Consider the following 12048-nt stretch of genomic DNA (forward strand, 5'->3'; position numbering starts at 1 on the left):
ACTAGAGAAGCTCTTTCACCCAGTACTTGGCATCTCCCTGGCTGGTGTCTTACACAGCTTTTGAGAAAAATAAAAAGACTGTAGATAAACTGTTCCATTATACTATCTTTAGGATATATTGTTTGTCATGAACAGTTGGGGTTTGTTCTTCACAGCTTTCTTATTCTCAGAAAAGGAAATAAGCCTCCTGAACTCATGAATCTTCTTTTAAGATGGCTCAGCTGATGCAGGAGCCCAAGGAAAACCTTGGTCTGCAGAGGCAGATAGCTCCTTGGATAGTTCAATAGAAATATACACCTGTCGTAAGTACCATGCTTTGCCATAAAGGTGGTTGGTTGATCACAAGGTTGCCGGTTTAATAATGTTGTTTACTATGCCTTTAATAAGTGTTTAACAGGTTTCCGGAATAGAGACCATAAACAAAGTGTACATTTAGGTATGTATTATTACAGAGCAGGCACTTTTTTTAGTTATAAGATTTAATACTGTATATTTTGCACACTTGAAATATTGTTTCAACTATTTATGAATTTGGATTAATTTGGACTTCAAGATCCTTCGCATGCCAGGCCACTCACTGCCCTAATAGATAAGTGCAAGAATCACAGCACAAAAAAATTCTTTTCCAAAGGCAAATAACAAGTCAGGGGCAGTAGCAGAGCCACTTTTTTATAGGATTAGGCTTTAATCAATCAGCAGGGCTCCTTTCGATAAATAGAATCAATAGAAATACAGGGAGGTGGAACTTCTCTGAAGATGACAGATATAAGCCTATTTAAAAGAGTCCCTTTTAGAGACTGTTATATGTTTCAGTGGTTCAAATGCACATAGCAGAAGGGAAACACAGGTCTCCTATAATCAGCTCTTTGCAAATAACAGACATTTCCCTTTACTTCTGATGTTCAGAGTAAGGAGAAGGGAAACAGTAACATTCTTTCCAGACAAAACAGGAAGAATACTTGATTTCTTTTATGTATCACATTTGTTTTCCTGCTTTGGATTCAAATATATTTTGTAGGTACATAGAGAGACTTAAATATTTAGTGCCGTTCAATTTCCTAATGTTTCTTTAATTGGAAGAAATTGGAATAATCTTAAACAGAGAGGTCAAAGGGTCTTAGCGCTTATTGCAGACTTTGCGTGTTTATATTTAATGCTTGGGCCAAGGGAGGAGGTCCTTCTCTGCATTTAATGCCAGCAACCACTCTGGGGACTGAAGTATCTTGACAGCACATTGACACTTACCACACCCAGCCAGTCTGCTGCAGTTACCACCCTTTAATGTGCCAACCCAGATAACCTGAAATTACTTAATAGAGAAGTGAAACCTTCTGGAAAGGATGCAATAGCCATAGAAGCAAATATTGCATAAAAGTACAGGACATCCTCCTACATGTTAGAAAAAAAATGAATCCTTTGAATAAAGTTAAAGAATCACACAATACAAAGGAGGCCAGATTTGTGTGTCCATTTTAGAGCAGCTAGTCTTAAAGTCACTACTTATCTGAGGAACATTTTTGCTCTCACTACAGGTGTGACGTATCAGTTGAAGGCAAATGTAATTAAACAGTAGTCACCACTGAAAGAAAATGGCTCTGGTTTATATCAGCAAGGATATGAGCTATACTCTTGCAAGCCAGTGGAGAGAGTCTTAAAAAAATCATAAATTGCAAGATCCTGGTTTCCACAAACTTTGCGGAAGCTCAGAGTCAAACTCTGCGACTTGGTGTGATTATCTGTGGTGAGTGTTATGAACTAGCTAGTTAGTAACAGGGTGTTAGTTCTGACAGGGTGCTGTAGATTAGAATTCAAAGTTTTTTACATTTCTGCCTGGTAAAAATCTCAGGGCACAGAGATACAACTGTTTCTTTCCGGTACAGAAGTGTGGGCTCAAATTGCTGGGGTCCTTCAGGAGATGGATGCTTATTCAGGGTTGCAGCTCCATGTCACTCTAGGATTTCTCTGTTCCTGTGACTTCCAGTGCAAATTTAAAAGTGAAAATAATGTATTTCCCTCCTCACATCTCAACCTCATTTTAATATGCCAATAAAAAGTAGCAGTAGAAGTCTGAATTCTGAGGCCTAGCTTTTGTGTTGCCTTTGATCTTTATGCAACATATGGCAAAGCAGTATCATATCAGAGTCGTGGCATTGGCTACATAGTTTTCTCTTTCTTTGGAGTTGCATAAATCAAGTAAATCAAGGTGTAAAGCAATTATAACCCAGGCCTACTGCTTATTTACACTGGTGGTTATCCAAAATGAGTCAAAAAGACACTGGTGCATGGAGGACGTTTTCATTATCTAAACAGAGGTGTTTTGTGTCATATTAGATGCTGCAGGGTAGCCCAGAGATCTGCATGAGGCTGATAAAACGCAGATGGAGATCCACGTCCTTCTGGAGAAAGACCAAAAAGCCTTTTGGTGTCTAAAAGGGAGTAACTGTCTATGCATAAGTACCAAATCATTCCCCAAAGGTCTCTTGGTAGATAAGGTTTCACAGTTGGAATATATTGCAAGCAGAAGTGAAAATATAGTCCGAGTGAAAGTTTTGCACTCAGGTATGTTTTAAAAAAAATCACCTTAGCAGCACATGTACTTGAAGGCACTCAGGTTCTTCAAGACAGAATCTAGCAGGACTGGCTTTTTAAAGTCATTCTAATACTCAGTGAAATGATAAGAAGGCTTTCTTTGTCTCTTCTGGGAGTTACTGCCCTCAGATTATGAAAAAAAAGAGCAGAAAAGTGTAAAATGTACTTCTGCTGCATGCAAAGGGATTCCCTATGGCATTTCTTTCTGGTAATGCATCTCAGACTAATCCAGTTGCTTGCTAAAAAGAAATTTGCACTACTTAGCGCGGCAAAATTTAGGCAAATCCTGCCCTTGATGATAAAGAGGACTTTTGCAAGGACTGATTAAGGACAACAGGATTTAGCTCTCTGAGAAAAGTACAACAAATATAGGCAGGAAACAGCCTGCTTCTGTAAAAGTGACTGTCCTCTGTGTTTTCTTGAAAATGTCCTTTGACTCCTGCCCCAGTTCTTGAAGAAATGACCTTAGCAGGAAAGCAATTTGCTGTGTGTGCAAATGGATTTTGAGAAGACAGCACTTGCAGCAGGCTAATACTGAAAATGAGAGATGCCATGCAACCGGCATTCGTTGCCCGGTATTTATGACGTGCACCCATTGGTGCCCAGTGCTTTATGGCCTTCTAGTACAGGAAAAACGGAATCCTCTAAAGCAGAAAGTTTAAATAGCATTTTCTGCCTGCACCCACCATAACCCATATAGCAACATGTGTTCAGGGAGCTCTTTCCAGTTCCACATGGTCACTCTTAACTACAGGATTGCACATTTCCTTGTCAGATGGGGCCTGGCAATACTGGCCTGAGCACCACCAGAATGATCCTGTCCTTGCTCTTTCCCACCTTCTCTAGTACGTACTCATGTAGCAAAATCATGCCAGGCAAAGGACGAGAGTGTCTATTATGCTGCCTCTGCAATCCCTGTGTGTTCTTATTGAAATGCCATGTTCGTACAGGCATAGAGTCACCATGCTTTCTGGTCTGTGTTGTTCCAGTAAAACTCAGTCAGCACCAGCTTAGAAAAATGTCTCTGAGAAGTTCCCTGGAAAACATCCCAGACACAAGTCAGTTCATGGAGCAAGAAAGTCTCTCACAGAGTTTAAAACAGCACTTCCTTCAAACAGAATTGGCACTAGATGCTAGCTCAGGAATAAAACAATGAGGCAATCTCAATTTGAGACAGCTCAGTGCCACAGATTAATAGATACAGCATGTGCATAACAAGAATAGAAAAGTGTTACTGTTTGTCCTTTAATCTCTGGAAGTCCCTACCCAAATATTTCTAGAGTTGCACTGTTAACCCTTGCCTGGATCCGAGGAAATGTTCAAGTGAATTTCTGCCTCATGTGAGGCTTTGACAGAATTGCCTGTTACCGGGAAAGCTCTGCTCATTGTTGTGGCACAGCTAACGCTCCTCTACCATAGTGATCAGTGAGCTCCGTCAAGAGACAGTATAACTGTACTCCCAACACAAATTAATTACTAGTCAATATTTGCAGAGTGTATTGAGAATGAAAAAAACGTGAGTTTTAGCTATTTCTTAATTAATAAGGTAATAGTTTATGGGGCTAGAAATCTAATGATATATTCATTTCTGCTAGATCTGTTAAACCTTATTATTAATTGCCTGATGTGACTGTAAGGTGGAAGTCCTTTTCTTTGCATTTAGAGCATAACAGAAAAAAAAGAGCTGCAGGAAAAGATGGGTAGAAAGATTAATATGCTTAAGATGGACAGAGTATATGGCACATTCCAGCCAGGAATCAAGGACCAGGAATTTCCTTGCTATTTTCAGTTAATTATTATTCCTGTCACTTATTCATTCACGTATCTAGGCACAATTGTTTTCCACATGCTTTGCTTAAACCCTATGATTCATACCCCCCCCCCCCCCCCCCCGACGTTGCTTTTTCACTTGTTTGTCCTTTCAGGGAGTGTCCATAGTCACAGAGCACAGTGCTAACAGAGTTAGTTTGGGGTCTGAAACTTGCCCTACGGGGTGCCTTCCCGACATGCCCTATAGTTAAGGGATCTTCATGTTTCCCCTGGCCCTTCCTTTCTTCTTTGAGTGAGAAATCTATGCTGTTTTCATAGGAAGAGCTATCTCTGAATACTTTGTTCAATAAAGAGCGAAGAAAAAGACAAGGTCTCTCCAGACTTGAGCTACAGTTGACTCTTATCCTCAGGGGAGAATTTCACTCAGAGGAAGGAAATAGGAGCAGCATATAATCTAGCAGAGCACACACGGAGTCTGTTCCGCCTGGGCAACTGCTGTAATTGTAAAGATTTGTCCAGCCTCAGGTGATACCTGGTACCAGAGAGTCTACAGACACCTTGGTCTGACATCCACCTCCAGCGAAGTCAGTGGCAGAATTTCTAGTCTTAAGAAACATGTTCAGCAACTGTTTAAGAACAGACAAACAAATGCAAAACACTATGTTCAGGTACTATTATTTGAAAAATCTCTTTTAGAAACAGGACACTGCCCCTGTGTGCATTTTTAGAGCAGGAGAAGCGGAAATTTTTTGTTCTGCTTCAAAAAGCAGAAGTGCTTTCTGCTGGGTGATGCTTGTTAGAGGACTACACAAAACTTCAGAGCACTGAACTGTTTGTAGGAGGTGCTTTTCATGGCTGAAGCAGTAGTCAGAAAGGCAAAAACAGCATGAAAAGGCTTTGGGAGATGAGAGGAGTGATAAGAGAGAAGTTTCTACCCAGTAAATTCCATCCCTTTTTTCATCACTTGTAGCAATGGGAATGAAAGGTGATATAAATTCAAAATAATTAGGCTATTTTTATATTTATTTCTTATTGGTTGTAACCCAAAATATTTCTGCTAGTAACTACCTGGGAATATGAATATAAATCCTATACCTACTGTACAAGCAGGGATAGTAGAATCTGTGCCTAGCATAGGTTTGGTGTTGTTGCCTGTTAAGAGTAAAACAATCATCAGTTGCGTACTTCCAGATACCAACTGTGAGATTTAATTACTTAATTTTATTAATTATTTTGAGATTGGTGGAAATATATATCCCAAGCTGCAAAGACACCCATCCCTTCTCTTTCAAGTCTCTTAGAAAACAAGGTTAAGCACTTTGCTTGTAAGGTAAGGTTTTGATTTAGAACAAACCTAATTTGCTAAAGATCCTACACATCAGAATTTCTCTTTCTGGTATTTACAAGTTCAGTACCAAATAACGTCCTTGAGCATATTTTTCTTTATAAATTCACACACAAAATTAAAAGAATAAAATCAATCTATTTAGGAATACAAGTGGCAATCATTCCAGAAATTTTGCTGCAGAAGTGTAGTGTTTGATTAATTCTTAGCTAAAAGTGTTGAATAAATTATTCTGAGATTTATTTATTAACTAACTAATCAATATGGAAGGCAATCAGTACTGAAACAAGTGGAATATATATTAAAAAAAAAAAAAAATTAGACACCCAATCCCCATAACTCTTCTGCCTTAAATGAAAAGGGAAAGTAGAGTAATCCTTAATTTATATTAACTATAGTCAGAAACTGACCCAAACTTTTAGCTATTAGAGGATGTTAGAAGATGTTTTTGATGGGAGAGTGGAATATTGACCACCCCAGAATTTGGCAATCCTTATTTCACCATTTCCTTTTTTTTTTTTTTTTTTTTTTTCCTTACTGAACATGCATCTTGGTAAATTTTTGTTCAGTCATTTTTTTGAGGGGAGGTCTTTGAAATCACACATTTATTTTATGGGCTCAGTAGTCTCTTGATGTCGTGAATATTGATGCCTAACTTCTGTTACACAAAGACAGCAGTAGTTGGAGCAATTTCTCACAGTTAGTTGAGCTCTCCTGAGAGCTCAGTCCTTGCCAGAAGGACAATGCTGTCACATTTATTGACAATACTGTCATGAAATTATTATTACCCAAATTGGTTAGGATTCTCTGCCACACACAGCAGAAACAGGTGGGAAAAAGAGAGAGACAGAACTGCAGCTGATAAATAGCTGATGAATGAACAAAAAATTAGGTCAGGAATCTCTTATGAGAAGGCTCTTACTGCTTTTAGACCTTGCAGTCTGAAACAAACTGCAGGTCCCTTCCCCCTCTCCACTTGCCGTTCACCCATTCTCCTGAATCAAGGAGATTGCTTTGCTGTACAAAATATGTGTCTCACATAATGCTGCTGAGCAGCTGTGGGACTGCCTGTAACTCGAGGAATATTGGGGACTTTTGTCCTTAGAAATGACACATTATATGGGGAGAAAGGGCATCGTTAAACTAACAAGAGGTAAACAAAAACTAGTGATAGAACTTGATTCTGCTATTTAGTAGTAGCAGAAAGACGAGAGCACAAGTTTTAAAAATAAAATAATCTTGTCAAAGCTCCTAGAGCTAATATTTTCTCATGGGCTGTTGAGTACATCAGAAGCAACTGTCATGAAGGAAATGCAACTAGCTTCTTGTAAAATAGACTAAAATTATTTCCTCTGCATTTCAGTTCTTTCACAATCTATCAGAGCAATCTTTAAAGCTGAAAAAGCTAGAAAGGAAATATTAGTGGAACTTGGTTTAGAGCTTCCCAGTGAGGTTGTCTAAATGTGTGTTTGTGGGGAGTAGTCAAAATACAGGAAGAAGAAAAATGCTCTCGCATGACTTCTCCTTGGGCCTGGTTGACCATAAGCGAGTTAAGTGGAAAACAAAGTGTCTGCAGAAATGGCTTGCTCAGTAATCAGCTGCCAATGTTCTAGGTAATACTGAGAAAGGATGAAGAATGTGGTTTGAGTAGAAGAGGCTAAATATAGCTGAATTTGCAGGTAGCCAAATATGGGTCCTACTGTCAAAAAACTTCTTGCAAGCTAGAATATATCTATAACAAGGATGCTCTTTGTCAATTACATTGTAAAACTACTGGTGTGTATCTTGTTTGTGTGCATGTGCTAAAGTGTACAAAATAACCTATGAAATCAGTTGGTCTCCATAGAATATATCAGAGCATATAACGTGCATAAAATAAGCAGCGACGGGAAGCGTTTAAGAGCTTTGGCTGCTGCACTGACATACTCTACTCTGTTCTTGTCTGTACCCTCACTTTACTATTTACTGCTTTGTCTAAGTGAAGAAATGCAGGAGATGATTCTGGTGCTAAGCACACTTTGCCACTAAGGAGGCTAAGGCTCCCCAGGCTAGTGGTGTGGCTGGGATAAAGAGCCAGAAAATAATACAAGAGCATTGTATTGCATGCACCATCATTGTCAGAAATGCAGATGGAACTGTTTTGTCTAGACAAACTTGTTAAACTCCAAATATGAAACTAACCAAGCCACTTCATTAGACAGGTTGACCATAGAACAATGTAAGAAGCATCATGCAGAAGCAGTAGATGCATCCACTTTTGATATTGTTCTGTGCCTACAGCTTCCTCCCCATACGGCGCGCACCTTAAGACTCCTGAACAGGAAATGTATGTGCTCAAGAGCCAGGTCTGGGCCAAACAGGTTCAAGTCTGTGTGACTGACTGACAGCAGACTTCCACCACGAATAATTGCCAGGCGGCATATGAAGGACCAGCTCCTCACCTCCCATACACTAAAGCTGCTGTCAGTCTATATAGTAAAGCTCTCTGACTTTTCTGCTCCCTCTTCTCCACCTAAAGACTCCCAAATGATACTTTTGTGGCGATCAGACCATCTCTGCAAAGTGTTTCAGCTTCATTTTTCCCCTGAAATAAGCATATAAGCATCAAAAAAAAAAAAAAAATCCATTCAACCAACTTAATTATGATGTAATAGCTGAACAATCTAATATATATTTATATAAATATATATATAATGTGTTTTATATATATATAAAAATATAAATATATAACCTGTATCTAAAACGATAGCATATATTAATAATTGAACATAGCGTGAACATAGCGTGATTTCTTTTTACCCTTTTAGATTTGATTTTGCCTGATCTGATGTAACGTCTTTTCACTTTGACTGTTCCCAGCTGCTGGAATGGCTTTTGGGAACACAGGCTTCCCCAAAGCTACTCTGCTTTTCACTGGGGCTGAATCAGGCACAAACCATAAGCAAATGTAAGGCTAAAAAAGGAATGATGGGAATCAGGCCACTGTCGTAACTCCACTTAGGGTAGGTGCCCAGAGCTGACTGCACAGGCTGAAGCTGCTGTTTTTGGCTGCTAGCTGCAGAGTCAGAGAGCAATTAATCAGGTCACAGCTGGTACTTTTTTCTTTGCAAACATATAGCCAGAAATGTAATTAAAACAAGATAGCCCTTTTTTGTCCCAAAACAGAGATACATTGGTTTCATAGTGATGAACATCCAAATGAAATTATGCAGAATTGCTAACATTCAGCAGGTCACAGATGTTCAACCAGAAATTCCTCTGGCAGACCTGTAATTTCTGTAATTAGATGAAGGCTATATCTAAAGAAGAGTCCAAGTTTCACGTAAACTTAAGGCTCATGAAGAAAACACCAGGACAGCGCTCCTTGGGTGCTAGTGTGGCAGGCAGATGCAAATGCCAGATCTCACAAATCAAATACACTTCACGAATAAGAACTGGAAACCCTTTTTTTAACTTTTCCTCCAATTCAGAATAGTAGTTGTTTGAAAATGTAGATGTCCTAAGGGTACTGTACCAGTCTAATGTCTAGTTAAAATAGTTCTGAAATAGCAATCATAAGCTCAAGTGTGGTTTTTGTCAGCTGCTTTAGCTGTCAAAGGCTCAGAAACCCAGAGCTGTAGCCATTAGATAGAGCAAGTCTGAAGTTCAGGTGCAATTTCAATCTGGCAATAGTATGTTTGAAGACAATCACATGATTCTAGTCTCTGGAATTATGGGAAGAATGACATTCACATTCATTGTCAGAGGCCTGTATTAACCACAGAAAATAGGTTTTCTTTATGTTAACATCAAGCTTCACAAAAGGAAAAAAAAATATCTTGAAACAGAGTTATTAGGACTTACCAGTCTGTAACTAAAAAGTGCCACTTCTTTGTGATTTTGAAGTGACTACAATATACTAGCTGTGCTTTTGTGCATGTAGGAATGTATTTTGATTGAAGTTTTTAGCTTTGAAAGTATGGAAATGAGTGACATAACAATAATAAATGATTATATCTTTTTCTCATGATAATACCTAACTTATCCCAAAGAAAGTTCAGCTATCTACAGTTATTATACATCGTTATCACAGATTTCCACTGCACTGTTTGTTAGTTTCACTGTCATCCTTTCTTAAAAGGCTAATATAACCATATGTGGATGCAACAGCAAAATCCCCCCAAAAATAGTTCTAGTATTTTTAGAAACCCACTGGACCTAACATCATTGGTGCAGCGCAAGGCTGTAACACAGAAGAGTCTATCTCTCTTTGAGAATGGAGACATTTGATAATGTACGTTTCCTGCCAGAAACAGTCTATGAAATGTACTTGAAACTGGTTTCACTTGTTGCTGGTTTACACCGATCTCTGATTGATGGCGGCTATCTTACTAACATAGACTACACACACATGAACATTTCTGAGTGCTAGCCCACTGTGAGAGGCTGCAGGCGATTTTCCAGACCATATGAGGGTATTGTTAACAGCCAAAAGGCAAGCTGTTGACAGTCATTCCTTGTTGTGGCACTCAGCCTTTAAGGGAATACCCGCGTATAGAAGACTTCTTCTCTCAGGATTTAAAAGAATCTGTACGAAGCCGCAACCTTGGGGCTTGGATCCACGCTTTTTTAAGTACCAGAATCATTTTCATTCTACAAAACGTTGGCTGGAGCAGAATCAACCAACAGAAAAAAGTGATGATGCTCTGTTTGATTCAAGCCTTCCACTGAAATTAAATTCAATTTTTTATCAGTTTAACATGTGCCGTGGCAAGCAGTGATTGTATATATAGTGTGAAAGTGAATATGGACTATACTATGTACTGAACACTACCCCTTTCAAAGTTAAATTTTTATCTCTAGCTAACAATGGAATTATGTTATTAAAAAAAATAAACTAAAGGACATTTCTTGCGATAGGAGACAAGTCCAAGGTCTTACCTTGGAACAGGATGGAGCAACACACCCTCAAAAGCCCACTGTCACTGGAGACAAGGTTAATTCAGTTCACTGTCTGCCAATTGCATTGACTTTAATGCCACTCCTGCTCAGGGAATGTCAGTGCTGCTTTCCTGAACTCCGCCTGTTGAATCCAGACGAAAGCAGGCTCTCATTGTCTTCCACCGCTGGCCCCAGGAAACATGATATCACGCTCAAACAAAAGCGGGAAAGCTGACAGATCTATTGAGATGGGTGTGACTACAATACACACCTAACTGGTCAGCCACTGTGGAAAAGGCTGTGACTGGCAGCTCTTCGGTACTGGACTGTCTGCACCGTCTGTGTATCTGGCTGTCTGTGTAGCTGGCTTTTGTTTCACCCATACCCTGACTTAATGGATGTTACTTGATTTCGGTAGCAGTTCAGTACACATTGTCGTGCATAGAGAGACTGAAGGACAAACGGAAAAACTGTTGGAGTACCTGGATTTTCTTTTCCTCTCCATCCATTATGCTTAGAGCACCAGATATTTCCCTAAAGTGAAAAGCTGCCCGTGATCTGAAGGCTGAATAGGTTGAATGCAGCTCAACAACCAAGAAGCTTGAGCCATGAAAGAGGAACTGGTTAACAATACGCAGCCTGTTACAGCAACGACTAGATAAGAACACTTAAAAAGCACACGCAGGAGATTTTAAATCCTTTTTTTTTTTTTTTTTTGGTCTACATTAATCTCTAGCCTTTCTAGGTGCTAAAAGTAATCCAAAAATCAGAAACATCTATCCCATTTGTTCATAATTACACTGAGTTTTTAATTTTGTGAATCATGAAGATCTGGAAATCGTAAAGCAAACTACACTACAGTGAAGACCTCTATCTTTTCTTGCTACATTCTGTTTTCCATTGCAGCGCAATCCGCAGCTTTACAGCGCGTTACGCTTTATCTGGAGATGGACTGGAACAAACTCACTATACCCCAATGAAATATTTAGGACTGAGTAAGAGACTAAAGTTATTGTGTGAGTTGTAGGTCTCCTTTTCAGACTTTGCTTTGTATGTTACTCCTGAAGAAAAGGTTTAGAAAACCACAGTATGGGTGGTACTAGCAATACTTAAGTGCTGAGAGACTGAGAATCCCGAGGGAAGAGAACATGCTTCTTCAGGATTCACCTTATGATAGCTTCAGTAAAACATCTCTAGCATTAGTGTTCTGAATGCTGTAAACTACATCTGTATTATTAAAATCTTAACTGTATACCTTTCTGCAGATCTGCCTGTTCTGACTGACACCAGCTTCTGACTTGCTAAGCTAATGGCATTTGCTGATAATACTGAATCTTTCTTCAGCTGTATTTCAAGTGCTGTGAATAGACTACATACAATGGGCATTGTTCTACCTTTATGTCCACTGACTTATATCTAGATTC

At 39.2% G+C, this 12048-nt stretch overlaps 1 protein-coding gene across 2 annotated transcripts in view; it reads right to left on the minus strand.

Moving 5' to 3' along the window:
* Nucleotides 1–12048, minus strand: part of TEK (TEK receptor tyrosine kinase) — a 47013-nt gene that overhangs the window by 34039 nt on the left and 926 nt on the right. The gene's annotated exons all lie outside the window — the stretch shown is intronic.

Source organism: Struthio camelus, chromosome Z (assembly GCF_040807025.1).
Source record: "Struthio camelus isolate bStrCam1 chromosome Z, bStrCam1.hap1, whole genome shotgun sequence".
NCBI lineage: Eukaryota > Metazoa > Chordata > Aves > Struthioniformes > Struthionidae > Struthio > Struthio camelus.